Source organism: Ranitomeya imitator, chromosome 1, assembly GCF_032444005.1.
Source record: "Ranitomeya imitator isolate aRanImi1 chromosome 1, aRanImi1.pri, whole genome shotgun sequence".
Lineage (NCBI taxonomy): Eukaryota > Metazoa > Chordata > Amphibia > Anura > Dendrobatidae > Ranitomeya > Ranitomeya imitator.
The window spans coordinates 627,113,302-627,138,011 of record NC_091282.1 but is presented as its reverse complement, the minus strand read 5'-3'; the positions used below and the strand labels follow the sequence as shown (position 1 = coordinate 627,138,011).

General features: G+C 41.4%; 1 pseudogene; it reads left to right on the top strand.

Annotated features, from left to right (window-relative positions):
- The first annotated feature begins 8,489 nt into the window (after positions 1-8,489).
- Positions 8,490-24,458, top strand: LOC138637582 (olfactory receptor 6N1-like; annotated as a pseudogene).
- The last annotated feature ends 252 nt before the right edge of the window (positions 24,459-24,710 follow it).

Here is a 24,710-nt window from a genome sequence, read left to right as displayed (position 1 = left end):
AGACTTTAGGAAAAAAAAATAGAATAAAATGATTTTTTCAGGAAGAATTTAGAAACCAAATAAAATAAAATGATTTTTTCAGGGAGAATTTAGAAAACAAATAAAACAAAAAAAGGCTTTCTATGGCCCACTGAGTGAGAGATGACGCACACAGGAGTCAGGAGTGGCACACAAGCCCAGAGGCCAATATTTATCTCCCACTGATTGATGTAGTGATTTTTTCAGGTAGATTTTGGAACCCAAATCAAGCTAAAAAAATAATAGGCTTTCTATGGCCCACAATTGGAGAGAGAGAGAGAGATGGCACACCCAGGAGTCAAGACTGGCACACAAGCAGAAAGGGCAATATTAATCTCCCACTGATTTGTTTTTTTTTTGTTTTTTTTCAGGGAGACTTTAGGAAAAAAAAAAATAGAATAAAATGATTTTTTCAGGAAGAATTTAGAAAACAAATAAAACAAAAAAAGGCTTTCTATGGCCCACTGAGTGAGAGATGACGCACACAGGAGTCAGGAGTGGCACACAAGCCCAGAGGCCAATATTTATCTCCCACTTTTTTTTTTTTGTTCCAGGGAAAATTTATAAACCCAATAAAAAAAATAATAAATAGGCTTTCTATGGCCCACTATCTGAGAGACAGAGAGAGATGGCACGCTTAGGACTGGCACACAAGCCCAAAGGCCAATATTAATCTCCCTTTTTTTTTTAAGGGAGAATTTATAAAACCAAAAAAAAAAAATAAATAGGCTTTCTATGGCCCACTATTTGTGAGAGAGATGGCACGCTCAGGACTGGCACACAAGCCCAGAGGCCAATATTAATCTCCCACTGATTGATTTATTGATTTTTTCAGGTAGAATTTAGAACCCAAATAAAGCAAAAAAAAAAAAAAATAGGCTTTCTATGGCCCACTGAGTGAGTGATGATGCACACAGGAGTCAAGAGTGGCACACAAGCCCTGAGGCCAATATTTTTCTCCCACTGATTGATGTAGTGATTTTTTCAGGTAGATTTTATAACCCAAATCAAGCAAAAAAATAAATAGGCTTTCTATGGCCCACTGAGTGAGAGATGGCACACACAGGGATGGCACTCTAGCAGAAATGTCAATCTTAATCTCCCACAAAAAAAAAAAAAAAAAAACAGGGAGTGTCCAACAATTACTATCTCCCTGCAGTAATCTCAGCCAGGTATGGCAGGCAGCAATAAGGAGTGGACTGATGCACAAATTAAATAAAAAGTGTGGACAAACCAAAAAGATAGCTGTGCAGAAAGGAAGGAACAAGAGGATTTGTGCTTTGAAAAAAGCAGTTGGTTTGCACAGCGGCGTACACACAGCAATGCAGCTATCAGGGAGCCTTCTAGGGCAGCCCAATGAGCTACAGCGCTGAGGGGGAAAAAAAAAAAAAGTAGCTTCCACTATCCCTGCACACCGAAGGTGGTGTTGGGCAGTGGAAATCGCTACAGCACAAGCGGTTTGGTGGTTAATGGACCCTGCCTAACGCTATCCCTGCTTCTGACGAAGCGGCAGCAACCTCTCCCTAAGCTCAGATCAGCAGCAGTAACATGGCGGTCGGCGGGAACTCCCCTTTATAGCCCCTGTGACGCCGCAGACAGCAAGCCAATCACTGCAATGCCCTTCTCTAAGATGGTGGGGACCAGGACCTATGTCATCACGCTGCCCACACTCTGCGTTTACCTTCATTGGCTGAGAAATGGCGCTTTTCGCGTCATTGAAACGCGACTTTGGCGTGAAAGTCGCGTACCGCATGGCCGACCCCGCACAGGGGTCGGATCGGGTTTCATGAAACCCGACTTTGCCAAAAGTCGGCGACTTTTGAAAATGAACGACCCGTTTCGCTCAACCCTATTAGCCACTATTGCAAATAATATGTGGAGTATCAGTCCCTAATGTGGTGTATAAGTCCCTTTAATCCAGATCTATATGAGTATATGTACTGCCTTCTATAATAAACTTCTGTTTATACGTCTGATCCTATGATCATCCTCTCTGAGGATGTCATGGATATGATTTATATACCGTATTGTAAAGAATCCCCTTTGGGCAGCATGGACTAGGAAGAGAAAAGAATAGTACATCTTTATCTATGCCAAAATATGTGTGCAGTAAATGAGATGATATCTACAGTAGATGTGGGATGAACTCTGATGCGCCCTGACGTTGGAGAAATGCATCTTTGTAGTAGGATGAAATAGGGCACACGTTAAACATCTGAAATTGATAGGGTGGTACACTTACCTGAAACAGCATCTACTCAATGATACAGCAGATAGTCAATAACATGTGCAATAAGGCAGGTATAAGACCGTAATGAAATGAGAGCATAAGAACCGCGCATGCGAGCATGCAGATGTGGCCAGAAGCTGAAACAAAGGCAGTATCCACTCCAACATGATGTGAATAATATGATGCAGGCAGGGATGGCACTGCTGATACATGTGCATTGGTTAACTTTGGCTAGGTAATCAACTAAGTGACTGTTTGTTCCCATTTGAGATGGTTACGTAGCCCTATATATTGACTTATTTACTTGATATATAATCCAATTATATAGTACGTAACCCTATACTGTGGGCGAAATAAGTATTTGATTCCTTGCTGATTTTGTAACTTTGCCCACTGACAAAGACATGAACAGTCTATAATGTTAAGGGTAGGTAAATTTAAACATTGAAAGATAGAATATCAAAAATAAAATCCAGAAAATCGCATTGTATAAATTTATTTGAAATTTGCATTGAGAAATAAGTATTTGATCCCCTACCAACCATTAAGAGTTCTGGCTCCTACAGACCAAATAGATGCTCCTAATCAACTCATTACCTGCATTAACCCTTTTACCCCCAAGGGTGGTTTGCATGTTAATGACCAGGCCAATTTTTACAATCCTGAACACTGTCCCTTTATGATGTTATAACGCTGGAACGCTTCCATGGATCTTGGTGATTCTGACACTGTTTTCTCATGACATACTGTATTTCATGATAGTGGTTGTTAGGTGTCGAGTTCCCGCCGCTGCACAGGGGGAATCTCAAACCATGTCTGCTGCGGTCTCCCATTCTCCTCCAGCCACATTGGAGCCTGCTCAGCAGAGACATCGATCCCAGCATCTGGCTCAAGCAGATACTGTGCGTTTGGTTACAGTTGCCTTTCCAGGCTCAGCCTTTGCAACCAGCATTGATCAGCGGTGAGCAGATGTTCCAGGGATTAAGTCCTGCTTTTCTTCTACTGAGCATGCCCACGGGATGACCTCTCATTGGAGGTCGAGGATCAAAAAAAGTTTGCATGGCCGCTCGGTCATGTTCTAGTATAAAATTGAAATTGTGTGTGTGGATGTATGACCGAATCTCATGAAAGCTCCTTAACCATTCCGATTCCTAGTGTTGTTAAAAGTCCTAGGGTGATTGAGCGACCTAGCGCCAGACTCTGCCATCCAGCACTAGGCACAAGCTACAGCGTCAATTAGCAGCGACCGCCAGTGCGGCGCCATGCGCAATCAGTGCGCTTTCCTGACCATAGTTAGGGAGGTTAGTGGCGTCCGCTAGAGCGGCGCTCTATGCACTCAGTGCGGTAAATGTTTTAGTTAAGTATATAGAAAATGAGGTGCTCACTACCCTTAGAGTAGGTGCTCAGGAGAAAAATAGAGATATCCAAAAAAGTAATTCCGGCACACAATGGAAGTCAATATAATTCACATATGAGTTTATTGAAAATTCCCATCACGTTGAAAATGACGTTTCAAATGACCTCGCACGGCCGGACCCCCGTCACTGATTCATGTACAGGTTTTCTTGAAAAAGGCTTATAAGCCGAAACGTTGAAATAATTACCTGTGAAGTGATGAATACTATTGTTTTCTTCGTCTCACTACGTATGCAGTGTTAATCTTTTCCTTATATGGATTAAACGTCATTTGAAACGACATTTGCAACGTGATGGGAATTTTCAATAAACTCATATGTGAATTATATTGACTTCCATTGTGTGCCAGAGTTTTAAATGTTTTAGTTAGTCCTGTCCTGACAACCGGTCAGTGTAGGGTGGGAATTCCCACTTGGACTCAGCATCTGACTCAGGGCGTCCTCAGGCGCGGGCTCAAAAGCCACCGAGGGTCAGAGCGAGTCCACTCACAAGGTTTAGAGGGGGTGATTCATAAGGATCCCACTAGCGTCTTTCAGCTGCACCCTGTGACTGCTAACAGGGCGCAGCATATATTTGGCAACTCTGTGAAGCAACAGAGTTCGCTTCCATTCACACTAGGTGAGGTCTAAACACACATGTGAGCAAGCATCCATCCACCATTACGCAGCAGCAGGTTCCATCTCTGCACGGTGCATCTCTTATCTCCCTTTATATTATTTGGTGCGTTCCAATACCCCTAACAGTAGTAACATATCTTTGATCATATTCCTCACCAACCGTTACACCGATGCCTCTACCTTGTGCCAGTCATTACACTGGCTACCCATCCACTCCAGAATCCAGTACAAAACTACTACCCTCATCCACAAAGCACTCCATGGCTCTGCACCACCCTACATCTCCTCTCTTGTCTCAGTCTACCACCCTACCCATGCCCTCCGCTCCGCTAATGACCTCAGGTTAGCATCCTCAATAATCAGAACCTCCCACTCCCGTCTCCAAGACTTTACATGTGTTGCGCCGATTCTTTGGAATACACTACCTAGGTTAATACGATTAATCCCCAATCCCCACAGTTTTAAGCGTACCCCAAAAACTCATTTGTTCAGACTGGCCTACCGCCTCAATGCATTAACCTAACGATCCCTGTGTGGCCTATTTAAAAAAAAAAAAAAATCAGGTTCCTCGCATTATGTTCTCATTCACTTTATGCAGTTAATAGCCCTCTGTGTCTGTACTGATACATACTTAGGCAGTTAACTGGTTCATGCAGCTTTACATGAACACCCGAGCCTTACACTATGGCTGGTCCGAATAACTATAGCAATTGTTACCATCCACCTCTCGTGTCTCCCCTTTTCCTCATAGTTTGTAAGCTTGCGAGCAGGGCCCTCACTCCTCCTGGTATCTGTTTTGAACTGTATTTCTGTTATGCTGTAATGTCTATTGTCTGTACAAGTCCCCTCTATAATTTGCAAAGCGCTGCGGAATATGTTGGCGCTATATAAATAAAAATTATTATTATTATTATTATTTGATATGACTTGCATTTATTTGTGAAAAAAAACGGATATTTGGCAAACATTTTGAAAATTTCGCAAATCCCTACTTTGAATTTTCATGCCCTTTAATCACACAGATATATCACAAAAAGTACTTAATTAAGTAACATTTCCCACATGTCTTCTTTACATCACCACAATTTTGGAACCAATTTTTTTTTCTTAAGGAGTTATAAGTGTAAAAATTTGAACAGCGATTTCTCATTTTTACAACACCATTTTTTTAAGGGACCACATCACATTTGAAATCCCTTTGAGGGGTCTGTATGACAGAAAATAACCAAAAGTGACACCATTCTAAAAACTACACCCCTCAAGGTGCAAAAAAACACATTCAAGAAGTTAATTAACTTCTCAGGCGCTTCACAGAAATTTTTGGAATGTTTAAAATGAAATGAACATTTAACTTTTTTCACAAAAAAATTCTCAAATTCAATGTTTTTACTTTTCCAAGGGTAAAAGGAGAAATTGGACCACAAAAGTTGTTGAGCAATTTGTCCTAAGTATGCTGATGTCCAACATGTGAGGGGAAACCAGTGTTTGGGCGCATGGCAGAGCTCGCAAGGGAAGGAGCACCGTTTTGGAATTAAGACTTTGATGAAATGGTCTGCGGGTCTCATGAAGTGTTTGCAGAGCCCCTGATGTACCTAAACAGTAAAAACTTCCCACAAGTGACCCCATATTGGAAACTAGACCCCCCAAGGAACTTATCTAGATGTGGTGAGAGAACTTTGAACCCCAAGTGTTTCAGTAAAGTTTAAAATGCAGAGCCGTGAAAATAAAAAATCATTTGTTTTTCCACAAAAATTAATTTTTAGTCCCAATTTTGTATTTTCACAAGGGTAACAGGAGAAATTTGACCCCAAAAGTTGTTATGCAATTTGTCCTGAGTATGCTGATACCCCATATTTGGGAGAAAACTACTATTTGGGCACACGTCAGGGCTTTGAAGGGAAGTAGTGACGTTTTGGATGCAGACATTGACGGAATGGTCTGCGGGCATCATGTTGCGTTTGCAGAGCCCCTAATGTGCCTAAACAGTAGAAACCCCCCACAAGTGACCCCATTTTGGAAACTAGACCCCCCAAAGGAACTTATCTAGATGTGTTGTGTTTCACTAATGTTTATAACGCAAAGCCGTGAAAATAAAAAATCATTTTGTTTCCCCACAAAAATTATTTTTATCACCCAATTTTTTATTTTTACAAGGGTAACAAGAAAAATTGGGCAACAAAATTTGTGGTCCAATTTGTCCTGAGTAAGCTGATAACCCATATGTGGGGGTAAACCACTGTTTGGGCACATGGCAGAGCTCGGAAGGGAAGGAACACCATTTGACTTTTTCAACTCAGAATTGGCTGGAATTTAGATTGAATGCCATGTCGCGTTTGGAGAGCCCCTGATGTGCATAAACAATAGAAAACCCCCAATTATAACTGAAACTCTAATCCAAACACACCCCTAACCCTAATCATAACCCTAACTATAACCCTAACCACATCCCTAACCCGAACACACTCCTAACCATAATCTCAACCCTAACCACAACCCTAAGCCCAACACACCCCTAACCTTAATCCCAACCCTAACCATAACCACACCCCTTACCTTGACACACCCGTAACCATAATGCCATCCAAAAACATAATCCCAACCCTAGCCCTAATCCAAACCCGAACCCTAACTTTAGCCCCAACCCTAACTCTAACTTTAGACCCAAACCTAACCCTAATGCTAATGGGAAAATAGAAATACATACTTTTTTTTGTTTTATTATTTTTCCCTAACTAAGGGTGTGATAAAGGGGGATTTGATTTACTATTTATAGCGGGATTTTATAGTGGTTTTTATGTTTGGCATCTGTCACATGGTAAAATACACTTTTTATTGCAAAAAATAGTTTTTGCATCATCACATTTTGAGAGATATAATTTTTCCACACTTTGTCCCACATAGTCATGTGAGGTCTTGTTGTTTGCGGAACGAGTTCTTGTTTTTAGTGGAATCATTTTCGGGCACGTGACATTATTTGATCGCTTTTTATTACGATTTTTGGGAGGCAGAATGAACCAAAAACATAAATTCATGAATTTCTTTTGAGTGAGGCGTTTATACCGTTCAGTGTGTGGTAAAATTGATAGGGCAGTTTTATTCTTCGGATCAGTACGATTACAGCAATACCTCAGTTATATTTTTTTATGTTTTGGTGCTTTTATACAATAAAAACTATTCTATATAATAAATAATTATAATTATTTTTGCATCGCTTTATTCTGAGGGCTAAAACTTTTTAATTTTTTCACTGATGATGCTGTATTATGGCTTGCTTTTTGTGGGACAAGATGACGTTTTCAGCGGTACCATGTTTATTTATATCCGTCTTTTTGATCGCATGTTATTCCACTTTCTGTTCGGCAGTATGATGATAAAGCATTGTTTTTTGCCACTTTTTTTTTACAGTGTTCACTGAAGAGGTTAACTAGTGGGACAGTTTTATAGGTCAGGTCGTTAAGGACGTGGTGATGCTTAATCGGTGTCATTTACATAAAAAATGTATTTATTGGAACAATATATATATTTTTTTTCTTTATTTAGGAATTTTTAGAAAAATATTTTTTCACAGTATAATATTTTTTTTTTACATTGTTCCAGGGTGGGACATCACTGTATAGAGTGAGATAGCTGATATGACACTTTGCACAGCTATGTGTCAGATCAGCGATCTGACAGGCAGTGAAGGAGGCTTCTCAGGTCCTGCTCTCAGTAGGCACTGAGAAGCCACCTCCCTGCAGGACCCGAAAAGACTCCACGGCCATCTTGGATCAGGGGGTCTGCAGGCAGGGAGAACCTCAGAACAACCGATAACATTGTGTTGTTCTGAGTGTTTGAGAGAAGCACGCAGGGAGCCCCCTCCCTGCGCAATGCTTCTCTATGCCACTGGGATGCTGTGATCTTGTTTGATCACAGTGTTCTGGGGGTTAAAGTGCCGGGAGCAGTCCGTGACTGCTCCTGGCACTTAGTGCCGGGTGTTAGCTGTGAGAATAAACTGACACCCTGCCGCGATCACCCGCGCTCCCCCCGGGAATGCAGCTGATCGCATTGGACGTACTATTCCATCCATGGGAATTAAGTCCCAGCTCACATGGTTGGAATAGTATGTCCAATGCCAGAAAGGGTTAAAGACAGCTGTCCTACATAGTCACCATTATAAAAGACTCCTGTCCACAGACTCAATTAATCAGTCAGACTCTAGCCTCTATAACATGGGTAAGTCGAAACAGCTTTCTAAGGATGTCAGGGACAAGATTGTAGACCTGCAAAAAGCTGAAATGAGCTCCAAAACCATAACTAAGATGCTAGGCGAGAAGGAGACAACTGTTGGTGCAGTAGTAAGTAAATGGGAGAAATTCAAAATGACTGTCAATCGACATCAATCTGAGGCATCATGCAAAATCTAACCTCTTGAGGTATCCTTGATCATGAGGAAGGTGAGAGATGAGCCTAAAACTACACATGGGGAACTTGTTAATGATCTCAAGGCAGATGGGACCACAGTCACCAAGAAAACCGTTGGTAACACATTACGACATAAAGGTTTAAAATCCTGCAGTGCCCGCAAGGTCCCCCTGCTCAAGAAGGCACATGTGCAGACACATCTGAAGTTTGCGAATGAACATCTGAATGATTCTGTGAGTGATTGGGAGAAGGTACTGTGGTCAGATGAGACAAAAATTGAGGTCTTTGGCATTAACTCAACTCAGCATGCTTGGAAGAAGAGAAATGCTGCCTATGACCCAAAGAACCCCATCCCTACTGTCAAGCATGAAGGTGGAAACATAATTTTTTGGGGTTGTTTCTCTTCTTAGGGCACAGGACTACTTCACTGCATCAATGGGAGAATAAATGGAGCTATGTACCCTAAAATCCTGAGTGACAAACTCCTTCCCTATGCCAGGACATTAAAAATGGGTTGTGGCTGGGTCTTCCAGCAAGACAATGACCCAAAACATACAGCCAAGGCAACAAAGGAGTGGCTCAAAATGAAGCACATTAAGATCATGGAGTGGTCTAACTAGTCTCCATACCTTAATGCCATAAAAAAATTATGGAGGGAGTTGAAGCTCCGAGTTACCAAGCGACAGCCTCAAAATCTTAATGATTTAAAGATGTTCTGCAAAGAGGAGTGGACCAAAATTCTTCCTGACAAGTACATTAACCTCATCATCAACTACAAAAAATGTCTGACTGCTGTGTCTGCCAACAAGGGTTTTGCCGCCAAGTATTAAGTCTTGTTTGCCAGAGAGAACAAATCACTGCAAAATGCAAATAAATGTATATAATTTATACAATGTGATTTTCTGGATTTAGTTTTTTGTATTCTATTTGTCAATATTAAAATTAACCTACCCTTAAAATTGTAGACTGTTCATATCTTTGTCAGTGGGCAAACTTACAAAATCAGCAAGGGATCAAATACTTATATCAGAAAAAGATACAGTGGAGGAAATATTATATATGGTCCCGTATGCTCAATTAAATAGGATCTATGCCTAGGGCAATGAAGGGACATAAAGGGATAGTCCTTGATGAGTGGGCATTCCATTGGTGTCAAACGTAGCGTGCCAACCTCTGCTGCAAGGCAGGGATCTGCCCAAAGAATTTACAGGAACTATTAGGCCCGTTTTTGTTTTAACATTTATGGCTGGTTACTGATCGGATTTTGAGGAATTGTGAATTCATCAGAAAAACATTTGTGACACAAATACATACGCCATTTATGATATATTTACATAGAGGGAGGGTGTCTTTAACGATTATTATAAAATGTTATGTTTTAAGGGTATTTTCTGTAAGAGGACTTGATAATATCTCATACTAAAATCAATATTGTCAATCTAAAGTATACAGCTTATACTACTCAAAGAGAGGAGAAGCACAACATGGCGGCAGAGTCAGTACCATTCTCAAGGGGCTCATTCTAGCGTCTTTGGTGCCATTTTACGTTTCCAAGGCTGTTCTATACCCATACTCTGTATATTTGCTTTTTTTACATGCTCATTATTCTTGACCTCTCTGCAGCTTTCGGCACTATTAACCACCATCTACTACTCTCTGTTCTCCAATCAATAGGCCTAAAGGACACCGTTCTCTCCTGGTTCTCTTCTTATCTTTCTGACCTCTCCTTCAGTGTATCCTTCGCTGGCTCCATTTCTTCTCCTCTGCCTCTCACTATTGGTGTCCCTCAAGGTTCAGTTCTTGGCCCTATTCTCTTCTCTCTCTACATTGCCACAATTGGACACATCGTCAGCAAATTTGGCTTTCAGTAGAATCTGTGTGCTAATGACATACAACTAGATGAAGGGGTTAATGTGGATATGGTCCGCGCTGCTGAATAATTGTTTGTCCAAACATATTTTGCAGAAAGAATGGTGGTTTATTCAACGCGTTTCAAAGTCTAAGTGACTTTTTCGTTAGGAAATACCGCACGAATACCAATTTTCCTGATGAAGAAGTCACTTAGACTTCGAAACGCATTGAATAAACCACCATTCTTTATGCGAAATACATTTGGACATACGATTATTCAGTAGCACGGACCATATACACATTTACCCCTTGATCTGTATACAGCATGGCCGCTTCTTGACTTGTGGATCTGCCGCAGCGGATTTCTTTATGTGCTTTATTATAAGCTCCATCTGGTGAGTAGAATTTGATTATATCAATTCACTTTGTGTTGGATAAGACCCTATTTGCGCTGATCTCTCCAGCAGCATTCCTTGAATGACATACAGGTCCTTCTCAAAAAATTAGCATATAGTGTTAAATTTCATTATTTACCATAATGTAATGATTACAATTAAACTTTCATATATTATAGATTCATTATCCACCAACTGAAATTTGTCAGGTCTTTTATTGTTTTAATACTGATGATTTTGGCATACAACTCCTGATAACCCAAAAAACCTGTCTCAATAAATTAGCATATCAAGAAAAGGTTCTCTAAACGACCTATTACCCTAATCTTCTGAATCAACTAATTAACTCTAAACACATGCAAAAGATACCTGAGGCTTTTATAAACTCCCTGCCTGGTTCGTTACTCAAAACCCCCATCATGGGTAAGACTAGCGACCTGACAGATGTCAAGAAGGCCATCATTGACACCCTCAAGCAAGAGGGTAAGACCCAGAAAGAAATTTCTCAACAAATAGGCTGTTCCCAGAGTGCTGTATCAAGGCACCTCAATGGTAAGTCTGTTGGAAGGAAACAATGTGGCAGAAAACGCTGTACAACGAGAAGAGGAGACCGGACCCTGAGGAAGATTGTGGAGAAGGACCGATTCCAGACCTTGGGGAACCTGAGGAAGCAGTGGACTGAGTCTGGTGTGGAAACATCCAGAGCCACCGTGCACAGGCGTGTGCAGGAAATGGGCTACAGGTGCCGCATTCCCCAGGTAAAGCCACTTTTGAACCATAAACAGCGGCAGAGGCGCCTGACCCGGGCTACAGAGAAGCAGCACTGGACTGTTGCTAAGTGGTCCCAAGTACTTTTTTCGGATGAAAGCAAATTTTGCATGTCATTCGGAAATCAAGGTGCCAGAGTCTGGAGGAAGACTGGGGAGAAGGAAATGCCAAAATGCCTGAAGTCCAGTGTCAAGTACCCACAGTCAGTGATGGTGTGGGGTGCCATGTCAGCTGCTGGTGTTGGTCCACTGTGTTTCATCAAGGGCAGGGTCAATGCAGCTAGCTATCAGGAGATTTTGGAGCACTTCATGCTTCCATCGGCTGAAATGCTTTATGGAGATGAAGATTTCATTTTTCAGCACGACCTGGCACCTGCTCACAGTGCCAAAACCACTGGTAAATGGTTTACTGACCATGGTATTACTGTGCTCAATTGGCCTGCCAACTCTCCTGACCTGAACCCCATAGAGAATCTGTGGGATATTGTGAAGAGAAAGTTGAGAGACGCAAGACCCAACACTCTGGATGAGCTTAAGGCCGCTATTGAAGCATCCTGGGCCTCCATAACATCTCAGCAGTGTCACAGGCTGATTGCCTCCATGCCACGCCGCATTGAAGCAGTCATTTCTGCCAAAGGATTCCCGACCAAGTATTGAGTGCATAACTGAACATTATTATTTGTTGGTTTTTTTGTTTGTTATTAAAAAACACTTTTATTTGATTGGATGGGTGAAATATGCTAATTTATTGAGACAGGTTTTTTGGGTTATCAGGAGTTGTATGCCAAAATCATCAGTATTAAAACAATAAAAGACCTGACAAATTTCAGTTGGTGGATAATGAATCTATAATATATGAAAGTTTAATTGTAATCATTACATTATGGTAAATAATGAAATTTAACACTATATGCTAATTTTTTGAGAAGGACCTGTAGAACTATACATGTCATCCCCTGACCTTACTTCTGCTGTACTACAGAACAAGTGACTATCTTTCCACAGTTTCCAACATCATGTCTGCTCTCTGGGTCAAGGAGTACAACTTTAATAGTCTCATTCCCAACTACGGTCCTGAACCATAACTTCTAACTACATCTTCTCTGAAATGCCAGAGCATTTTAAATAAAATATATGTGGCTGCAATCATGTAATCAGGTTTTAATTCATGATATCCATGGTTTTGGCAGCATAAATCAGCTGACAGGTTTCTTTTAAAGCCTCTAATTACCTAGAAAAGACTCATCTAGACAGTATCAAACATCTTCTGTTTCAAGCTCTTTAATGCAAATATAGCTTTGGTAATGTTAAAGTTAGTGTCCTCAACATATATGGTTTTGGGTAACAAGGCCACTGGTGTTATCATACAAGCTGTTTAATGACATGTTGAACTCACAGGTTCTTTATGCTTTTAACTTAAAATAAGCGGCAAAAAAAATCCCATTTAAGTGATCAGGCAGACTAGAATAAGTGACTGTAAGTCCAGAAGAATGACTGAAATTTCCTCCTATAAGGACAGAATTTTCTCCTCTAGTGCAGGAATTTCCTGCTCTCCCCAGAATTTCATGCTCTCCTCACAATTCACTTGCCCCAACCTGTGGTCCAGGCATGGGTCTGGATGATGACAATTCATTCACGTTTCACTGCCTTCCCTACCAACAATATATTTTGTTTTCTATGGCTACCATAGTAGTTAGACAATGGCTAACGAAGAATCATGTTTTGATTGCTGTTTTGATCATATTTTCTGATCCAGGCAGATAGTGACAAAAAATAACACTCCACCAGCCTGTTATGCCCCCAACCTTGCAACACATAGACAATTTCAATGAGTGGCCAACACAAAGGTGGCTTAGTTCAAAGGACAGCGGTAGTTCTGTAATGTCCATGAAGGCTGATCACATACCATAATTTCATAGAAGACAATATAATTTAAGAGGGATAGAAACTGTTTTGAATTTGAACACATAGGAGATGAGTTTTCACACAAATGGACAATCTGAATATTTTTCCTGTTCACAAATCTGGATAAATGACTATGCCATGGAGTAAGAGTATGTAAAGTTGTTGAAAATGGTATTGATTATAGGGATGTGATAATGACCAGGCACTAACTGAGGTTGCCATCTTGCTATCCAAAAGAGGATGATGAAGAGGAGCATAGCTCATTTTGCTACCCTGTTAGTTTTTAGCATGTGGACAGGTAGTACCTCTTCATGTGCTGATGTAGATCCATAGTTCCTAGACAACTTGCGCCAGGATGTCTTTGGCTTATTTTCTGGCTGTATAGCCTCCACACTGCAATAGATTGGTCATCCATGAACACAGTGAAGAATTACTTCACCTGAAATGATGACACTATGACCAGGGCATTCAGGCGCTTTTGAGACTTCTCCACTAGCAGTTGCAACCCAAGCTGACCACAGAAGAAGGTTTGCCTCTGGAAAATCTTTTGAATGGACATTTGCCCTGCTCTGTATTCCTAATGCTACCCTCCTTCTCTTATTACAATACCTCTTTGCTATCAGCAGATTGGTATGGTGGCATCAGCACTGTAGATCAGGACCAACTTTTGTCTAAAAAGTATCCTCCAGACCCTGTTCCTAGGTCCTTTCCACCACAAATCATCATCATTTCTGACTTGTCTGGTTGTTTTTTCAATGTAGAAACTGCTCTAAATACTTTGCCCTCCACCTTTTTTAGATCTCTACTTGTGTCCTGTTTCAGGGTGCCCCTATCAATTTGACTGCCACGCTGCCACACTCACCACACTTAAAATCTTACCACCAAATCAACATGATTAGTGTGGAATTGATGATGGTTAGATTTTAAAGAACTCTCGAAGGTCCTAATCAAACCAGGTCAAAAAACATTTGTTCTATTATGTTTAAATGCATTTGCATTCCTTTTACGCAAGGCGAACATTTGGAAACAGACCACTGCATGAATAAGAGACATACTGTAGATGGAAAGTAAACAAGAACGGTGCAGTGTAATTGTTGACCCTGAAGGTCAGTTTGGAAGCTGGGGTTTGAACACATCATAGTATGGAATTCCGACAGTAGCATCCACCAAAAAATCTGAAAAAGGCAATATGACTAAGCTAAAAGAGACCTAGAAAGACAGTGACTTCCTATCCAAGATGAGTGTAGCTATGAGATTACTGACAATAATCCTTGGTAGGCTTGGTAGCCCCTCTCAGTAATTTCACAATAACACATACAGTAAATGTGATAGACCTTTTGTAATATTTTCTAAATTTAGCTGTTAAGAAGAGTCCTGGACAGTAAAAGGAACACCCATGGCACATGCAACAATAAGGAGGAAAATAGGAAGTTTTCCAAATATGGCCTGGTGCAATTTAACTTCGATCAGAAACAAACAGCTCAATCTCTCCAGTTCAAAAGGGGTCTAATGGTCATGAGAAAGTCCAGCATCAAATGTTTAGGAGCTGTGCCACATACGACGGTCTAAAGCTAACGCTTGTGCACTTCAGCATGACCTACATTACAATTTAATCACACAACTCTTAAATATTTGGCCCATTGCCTACTTAAGGCCCATGCTGTGCCTTTTAGTGTCTCCGATCTTAAACGGAGGCACAAAAGGTTTTTCTCATGTGCTCTGCCCAGGTCATCCCATATTACAAAGTTGTGCTCCCTTAGCAGCATTGCTTTCAAGTAGAAGTGCTGTGTTTGATGCAGAGTATGGAGCTCCTATGAGTTACTAATATAGACAGATTGGAAAATATGGGAAATTATGTTATAAATAAAGTGCTTGATACAATTTTTAGCTCCTTCATTAAAAACTCCTATCTCAGTCTGCCAAGTCTCAAGTGGAAAATCTTCCCCTCGGGATTTTTTCCTGCTACTCCCTTTCCAATTCAGCTCATTATAAGTAGAGAGGATCACCGTTATATTTGATCTCAGACTTTATGAACTACGAGAAGATAATGCGCTGTCACCAAACAACATTGCTTGCATATAAATATGGAGAATAAATCAGAGGTAAATACAATTGTTACTTTCTTCTATCAGATTCTTTGTGTATTGTGATGTGTAAATATTAACATCACGGATTTTACCTTTTTGCAATTATAATGATAAATTTCACTAAGAAAAAAAGAACAATTGATAACATTGTATTTTTAACATTTCATGGTCACTTACATAGTACTGTATTGGATGCAGTTTGTGGTGTGGAAAATCCAGAAAATCCAAGGTTTCTGAACCTGGTAGAATCAGAGATATCAGAGATAATAGAATGATCATAAGAGTGGAAGTATTTGTGTAATTCCTTTAAAAATAATTTGTCAGTCGGTTGTTTGTATGTAATCTGAGAGCAGCATAGTGTAGGAGTAGAGACCTTGATTTAAGAGATGTATCATTTACTAGGCTGTCTTTTGCTGTTTGATAAAATCAGTGTTTTATCAGCAGGTGATTCTCATTGGAGGACCAGTTGTCTCTGCAGACTGCAGCCATATTAAAAGTGTTGTGGCCAATCAGAGAGCTCAGCTGATCTGAGTGGTTCATGCCATCACTTCAGGCAGAGCCACTTGGCTCACTCATTGGATGCAATGTTCCTGATGTAGCATAGGGGCGGCTGACAATGGCAGAGACCAGGCGCAGCAACAGAAACTCATAGCTGGACCCATGGATGGTGAGTACAGTCCAGTTTGTTTTTTACAACAAATTTCAACCAGGGGACAGAGTTTTTCCAAAACCAGAAAACTCCTTTAATGACAATTTTTATCGTAGCACGTGAAACCATTTACCAGCAACAATATAACCTCTTTCAGATGAGAAGCTACACTAAACAAACTTAAACTTCTCTGTGTTTAGTCCTCAGTTAAACTTGTTGAAAGTAGATTCAAGATATGCCCTATTCTAATTAGCAATCACCTGGCTATGGTGCAAAATCAAGATAGAAGCAGCCATACACCGCCAAGGCAGAATCATTAGAATATCATTTAACCACCTAACTTTTCTTGCACTATGCTGTTTGGAGGTGTGCCTGCCTCCATCTTGGGCTTGCACCATATCCACCCATCTGCCCAAATGTAGCTGGATTCTACTTTTCCAAAGTTTCTCCTGCCATTAGAAGTTAAGGACATGCAGAAATGCAGAGAAGTGTTGCAATGTATGAGTAAATGCTTGTATCTTAGTTAGCTAGCAGGTGGGAGTGAGTAGCACTCACAATTCAGGTGCCACTTAGGAAGCTCTAACCTTAACTGCATTTAGTGTTTGTTCTACTAGAAGATCAATCCACTTACATTAGAGCATAGAGGTTTATTCTTTATTATGTGAGAGATTAGCCATCCAAGATGGGCACTGAGTAGCCATACCAGAATAGTCCGGAAAATGACACCTTATGTACTAAGTATGAAGAGGAATGCCAGAGACAAAAAAAAACAGTTTGTGTTAGGGACTAGGACACAGTAAGTGTGAAGTGTTGGTCGCAAGCGTATGCAATGTTCTGGACAAGCTACTAAATTCATTGCTGCTAAAGAAAGGTGAATGAGAAAGGGGTTGAGACCGACACTGTGAAGGTGAACTGTTAAGAAAATAACCCACATTGTTACAGAATAAGGAAAGAGCTGCTGAGGAGACTGCCAGCAAGTTATTTTAAGTGTCGACAAATTGGTGCATGTATATACCAATTGTTGCAAGTGACAAATGTACACCTTTTTTCAAATAAACATGTTGCGTCTTCAGAGAATGTGAAACCATCAAACTCTTTACCTGTTGACTTCATGGCTGACAGTAAACTGATATCTATGTTCATGTGCATCTTTCTGCTCTCCCTGGGTGGGAAAACATTCTTCTACCAAGAGTCTCATCATTTATTACTTTTATGGTGGTTTGCAGACAATGAGTCACCCCGTGGGCTAGGGGTAATCGGTACTGGGTCCTGCGGTTCACAGGGGGATGTCATGGTGACTGCGACCCGGTCCGTGGCCCAGGGCGCCAATGTAAAAGGGGAAAGGTCTTTAAAGGGATAGAGTTTATGTTCATGATGCCACCTGTGGTATTCGGTCAGGGTGACCAATGCTGCTTTAAGGGGTCCCTTTACCTTTACTGAAGATTCTGGCATCCACAGTCCAGGGCACCAGACCACAGGGCAGGTAGGGTCCAGCCGGTTTGGAGGCAAGTCCAGAGTCCCCTTGTCCAGGTGGAGAATAAAAGCCTTCCTTTGAGCTGTAATGTTGTAGTCCCTTACTGCTAAGCTTCACATAAGGTCCTCACAGATGTTATCTCTCTCTCTGTCTCCCGGATAGGACAAAACCCGTATGACTGGTGACTTGAGCCTGTTTATGAGCCTGTTTATAAGATCTCTTTGATGACCCGGCTCTCTGGGGTGGCACCATGCCTCCTGGGTGTAGGTGTGGACAGGTAACGTGCTATTAGCTGTCTGGCCGGTCTCTAATGTAAGGCGTAGAGGTTCTCACAACCTTGGTGTTCTGGCTACTGGTGTTTCTGCACCTCAGAAGGAGGCAGCCTGCTCGGGGCTGGTCCCCTTCTGGTATCCTCTCCAATGCTTCCTCTCCTGCTCGCTCGCTGCAAACAATTCAGCCTTAAATGTCTCTTTCTGGGAGCTGCAGCTCTGTGGGCATGCACAGCTCCGTGAACCTTCTCTCCTCCTCAGACAGCTGTCTGGAACTAACTGAACTATGCTCAGCCAGCAACTAACTAACTTTTCCTACAGACTACCAGTTATATATATGGGGAGTGACCAAGTAAATAGGAGCAAAAGCTCCCCCTGGTGGCCTGGAGTGTGAAGTGTTGCATGTTTGTGGTCCCTGGATGCAGTTATCCTTCCTTGCCTCCAAACGTAGTATCACTCTCCCTGGAGGAAAGCGACACTACTGCGACGACGAGGACCCTGGGGCACCGCAACAACATCCTAAAACAAATCTAACTCTTTAGTTTCCTGATTGCAGAGAAAAAAAAGATGACTATTCATACCAATAGATGTCTACCTAACAAGATTATTTATTAATTTATTCCTCTGAAAACTTCTGAACTTACATTTTTTTCCAGTGATCTGGGTTTTATCATACGGTCAGGTGTTTATGTACAGTAGTTTTTTGATAGTTAATAATACGTTATTAGAATTTTATCAACATTTACGAACCTGAATTTTCTCTTGTATGCAAAAATGACACACCCTTAATGACTTGAGTGAAACAACATAAGCTTCCAAAGCCACTTCAATATCAATTAATCATAGAAGCTTTAGGCCGCGTCACACTTGGCGTAAGACAATACGGAACGTATTATACGTCCGTACTACGCGTTCAATATGCCAAAATGTCCCCGAAATCTACTTCCGTAGTTAATGCGTTGCTTAGGTGTGGTCGCGTATTTTGCACATGTGCTTGTGCGTGTGTAATCCGTATGTGATCCGTATGGCGTATTTTTCACGCACCATCACAAAATGGACATTTAATGGTTTTCAGGCCTGCAAATCATTTAAACCATCATTAACCACACTATTTAAGCCCTCTACAACAGGTGGACCCCTCCCATCTGCCCTATATGTTCTCTAGCATATTTTGGCTGTGTTGCTTTGACCTTACAAACATGACTGACCATGTGTATTTAAGCACAACTCAGCGGGTGTTGCTTCACTGGGTGTTGTCTCGTCGCTTTGGCCAGCCATATCCGGTCAATGTTGATCCGCGAAGGAGGAGACGAAGATTGTGGGTACATCCTCTATTGACCCAACGCCAGAGTAAAGGACATTTCCAGAGACTATATTCAGCTTTGAGGGCACATCCTGACAAGTTTTACCTGTATAGTCGCATGTCCATCAGGACTTTTGACATGTTGTTGGAGATCTTACGTCCTGGGCTCACCTATCAGGACACCTGCATGAGAAAAGCCATCTCTGCTGAGGAGCGTCTGCTCCTAACCTTATGGTATGTATTCAACATTTGCACAAACTGTATGTTTTTTTTTTTTTTTAAATGTGTTGTGTCCTACTATGTTTCATTAACTTTATTTGGACATGAAGCCACAAGCACATCACAAAAAATGGTGTTAATATTCTAGTATAGTAAGAATGTTAAATGAACCTTTTTATATTGTAAATAATGTCATAGTAAATGAAATATACACTTGTGCTTCTTCATGTTTTCTTAGTCCTCATGTTAATGTTTTTTTAAAATATTTCTTGTATTTCAGCTTCCTGTCCACAGGCTTGTCCTATGCGGGTCTACACCTGGAGTTTCTGATTGGGCGGTCGACAATATCAGGCATTGTTAGGACAACCTGTTCCCAAATATGGCAGAAACTTCAGGAAGTTGTTATGCCTGAGCCCAAACAGGATGATTGGCTCAAAATCGCCACTGGTTTCAAAAATACTTGTGACTTCCCTAACTACATTGGAGCTGTGGATGTGAAACATATCAGGGTGCGTAAGCCGCTGAACTCTGGTTCCCAATTCTACAATTATAAGCAGTTTTTCTCTGTAGTTCTGTTAGCAGTTGCTGACAGTAACTACAGGTTTATAATTGTAGACATTGGGGCCTATGGGCGAACTGGAGACTCTAGGGTCTTCAATTCGTCCATAATGGGTCGGCGGCTACGTGACAACCAGTTGAACCTCCCACCACCACAACAACTCCCAGGCTCCAATGCGGAAGCAGTGCCTTTTGTTTTGGTTGGAGATGAGGCATTCCAACTGACGAGGCACGTCATGAGGCCTTACCCCTGGCGCAACCTTGACCACCGGCGGAGGGTGTTTAATTTGAGACTTGCCAGGGCACGGAGACTGGTTGAGTGCGCCTTTGGGATTCTTGTAGCCAAATGGCGGGTTCTTCAGTCTGCCATTCAGCTGAGTGAGGCTACAATCAATGAAGCGATCAAAGCCTGTGTTATTCTACATAATTTCACCAGAATACATGATTGTTCCTCTCCAAATTTTGAAGATCACCTCATGAGCAATGTTAGTAGGCCTACCCCATATGTCCCTCCTCCGCGTCGTCCACTTTCTGGCCTCAAAATTCGGGATGTCTTGACAAATTATTTTTTGACTCCTCAAGGTGCTACTCCCTGGCAAGACTATGCAATTTTGCATGTGTAATTAGTTAGATATATAAATTTTTGGTTTCCCAATTTTGAAACTAGGTCTGCTGTATTTAATTATTTCACATATGGTTATGAGCATATCATGTGTGTGATGTAAGAATGAATAGAGCGCATCCAGAGTTTGATTGTTATTAACGAAAATTTTACTTATGTAACTTTTTTGGGGGGTTGGTTATTGTTTTGTCATAACCATTTTTTTTTTCTAAATTCCACAGTTTTTTGTGGCCATAAAAATTAGGAACAACATCTTCATTCAAGATTGCTATGTAAGCACAAGCAAACACAATATTGTGTATACAAATCAAAGATCAAAAATAAACAAAATGGTTAAATTAAAATTTAAAAACCAAACAAAAAGAAAACAAAAAAAATTACAAGTCCTAGTAGGTAGGTGCTGGAGATGTTAATTGCTCAGGGTCAGCATCAGGTGGCCTTTGTAGGCCCAATTGTCCAGCACCCTGTGCGGATGTGGTAGTGGCCTGAGGGACATTAGGCCTGCTATGATGCTGGGCACTTTGAAGAGTGAGGACAGGATTTTGGAGATACCCCTGATGTTGATGACCATATGGGCGGGAATCATACCCCAACCCAAAATGACCATATTGTCCAAACCCAGGTTGGGACCAGCCTCCAGCACTGGGTGTGGACAAGTGTCCATATTGGGATGGTTGCTGATATCCCGCCATATGGTGCTGAGGTTGCCATTGTGGGTTCATTGTGGGTTGGGGTTGAGGTGTTGGCTGACGTGGAGGGGGTGCTTCAGATCCTTGTTGAGCATGCATGCCTTGTAATCTCTGAGGCCGCAGAATATTTTCTGGTGACATCTGCCACTGTTCAATCATGTGCAAGAGATTGTATGGGTTATTTGGGGGGGTGCATGCATCAATAAGGATCTGAAAACACCCTCTCACACGAAGCCTCAACTCCCGCTCTATGGACCGTAAGTACTGGGCAAGGCTACGTGTAAATCTCTCCTTCCCATCATCCTCTCGAACCCGTGCCAAATAGTTCATGACCCCAGCATCCACGTTTCTCCTGCTTTGGAGAAGCTCTCTCCTGCGGCGTGAACGCTGTGGTCTGACTGTAGCCTGTGGGGATCGCTCCAGGGCAACAGTAGGGCTGCTGCTATTTCCAGGGTCATCCTGGCTAGGTGGTGGTGCTGCTGCTGCTGATGATGCTGCTGATGCAAACTGTGGGGCCTCTTGGTGTTGTTCTGCTGCAGCTGGAGCTGGCTGGCCAGATGAGGAGGATCCTGGAGGGATGGAGCCTGAGGGAGCAGCAGATGGACCAGCCACCTCTTCACCTTCACCAACTGGGTCAATGACCAGTTCAGAGTCAGACCCTGTCTCCCTGTCAGTGAGGTTAGACTGTGTTCTGAAAAAGAAAAATTTATTTAGTTTAAATTTTATTTGTAATCATTTCTCCAACTTCAAAAATTAAAAAAGGTTGTGATGTTTTTACTTACGGCCTGAGGTCCATGCTGGGGTTCAAAAAGGTTAGCCGGTCAAAATACACGTATTTCCGTTTTTTAGGACGTGCCCCGGCTCCACTTCTCTCCCGCTGCTGCCTCTGCCTCCTATACTGGTCACGGATACTCCGCCACCTTGTTGTAACATCACCCACTGAAACAACAGAAATTAAACACATTGATTAGACCATTATGCAGAGTGCTCACACAAGGTGTAATTGACTACACAGATTTAAGTGTAGCATAGAAATAGGCATTTGTGGAGCACATTTAGTATTAAATTTGAAAAACTCACACAATTATGAAGCAAGGCCACAAGGATAGAGTCCGCTACCCTCTATCCCAGAAAGCACAATTACTGGGAAACACTGTTAGTAAGGGACATCTGTTCAAAACATTACTGAAATCCGTTTATCATGTACAACACCATGTATCTACTGGTGTGCTTTCTATTTCTTTCTGGATTAATTTATAAATTCTTGTTTAGAAATTCAAAGTAGTAAGGGCCTGCTGTTTCACAAGAATATTACATTTCAAACATGGGTGTACTTACTTATTTGTCGCTGGGCCGCACGTGGCTGCTGCTCATAATGTGGGAAGAGGGACCCACACACGCTCCTCCATGCTGCCTCTTTTTGGGCCCGGTTGGCATAGTTGGGGTCTCTTTGGTCCCAGATCACAGGCCTCTCTTGGACCAAAATGATCAGCATGTCTACATTAATTATGCTGGCCATGCTGAATCTCACTCCGTGGAGGCGTGCCACAGACTTCCGGGTTCACTGTCTGGCTTTTTCAGCTAATTAGCATGTCTCACCTGCCTGATTGAGGCCTTTGGACATTTCCGGACATCTGCCAGTGAGTAGCGTATTTCTCGCAAGGCACACGCATGGTCCGTATGCATTCCGTATTATACGCTCTCCCATAGACTTGCATTGGCGTATTTTTTGCGCAATACGCTGACAAACGCAGCATGCTGCAATTTTGTGCGGCCGTAGAACGCCGTATATTACGGATCCGTAATATACGGCTGATAGGGCTAGACCCATTGAGAATCATTGTGCCGTATGTTATGCGAGTTTTACGCACGTAGTTTCTTTTCTCTTACGTACGTAAAACTCGCAAGTGTGACGGCGGCCTTATTGTTTTACCAAGGAATTATCAAGCTGAGAAAGTTCATTTGAAAGTATTTTTTTTTGTTATAGTTTTCCTAACTGTTTTTGCAATTTTTTTTCAGGGATTTGTACTTTACAGAACCAATAAAATTAATAAGACCACAGTTACAGAATTTGTTCTTATGGCATTTTCCGATCTACAGAGCCTACAGATTTTACTTTTCGCATTTATACTATTGGCTTATGTATCGTGTGTTGCGGGGAACAGTGTCATACTTGCCTTAGTAAGATATGAGCGCTCACTTCATACTCCAATGTATTTTTTTATTGGCACCTTTGCTCTTTTGGAAATAATATTTGTATCTGTCACCGTTCCTAAACTTCTAGCTACTTTAATAGCAGCAAACAGGAAGATATCATTCATTGGATGCTTTGCCCAGTTGTATACATTTGATTCTTTGGGAGTAGCAGAATGTTATCTTCTAATAGTTATGGCTTTTGATCGGGACTTAGCCATTAACAAACCTTTGCATTATTACAGGATAATGACCCAGACTCATTGTATTGAACTTGCAGTTGCCCCTTGGGTTGTTGGATGTTTCATTATTGCCATACCTACGATATTTACAGCTGAACTGGATTTTTGTGGACCCAATGAAGTCAACCATTTCTTCTGTGATTTTGCTCCATTGCAGAATCTAGCATGTTCTAATCCCATAGTCAGCAACCTCGTTACAAGTTCAGCAACTATATTTGCCAGTGTTCTTCCATTCCTGACCATTTTAGGATTTTATATTCACATCATTACCCTAATCTCAAAGATTAAAAGCAACAGAGGCAAGAAGAAAGCCTTCTCCACCTGTTCATCTCACCTCATTGTAGCCTCCTTGTTCTACAGCTCAGGTATTATCATATATGCTAAGCCTAAAGGTAGTTAACATGACAAATTCCTTGCCCTGATATATATTGTCATTATCCCATTTTTAAATCCATTTATTTATACCTTAAGGAACAAGGATGTAAAAGCAGCTCTAAGAAATTCAAAGCTACTAAGAGTCCTTGGTCAGATAAGGATTAGCCAAGTTCAGTAAGTCCATTGTAGATATTCATAAAATGAAGGACAAAAAGAGAAAAGAAAAAGATGTTAAAATGTTGCAAACAATTGTATTCTGATTCCTCCTACAATCAAATCAATAATTACATCTACTGTAGAGATTAGTGGATCAATTCTTGGAGGAGTGACTTGAGTCAAATTTCCTGAAATTCTCAGGTCTACATGAATTTGAAAACTGTATTTCAATTATCAAAGATCATAAAATATATATGCCATTTCACAGGCTGCT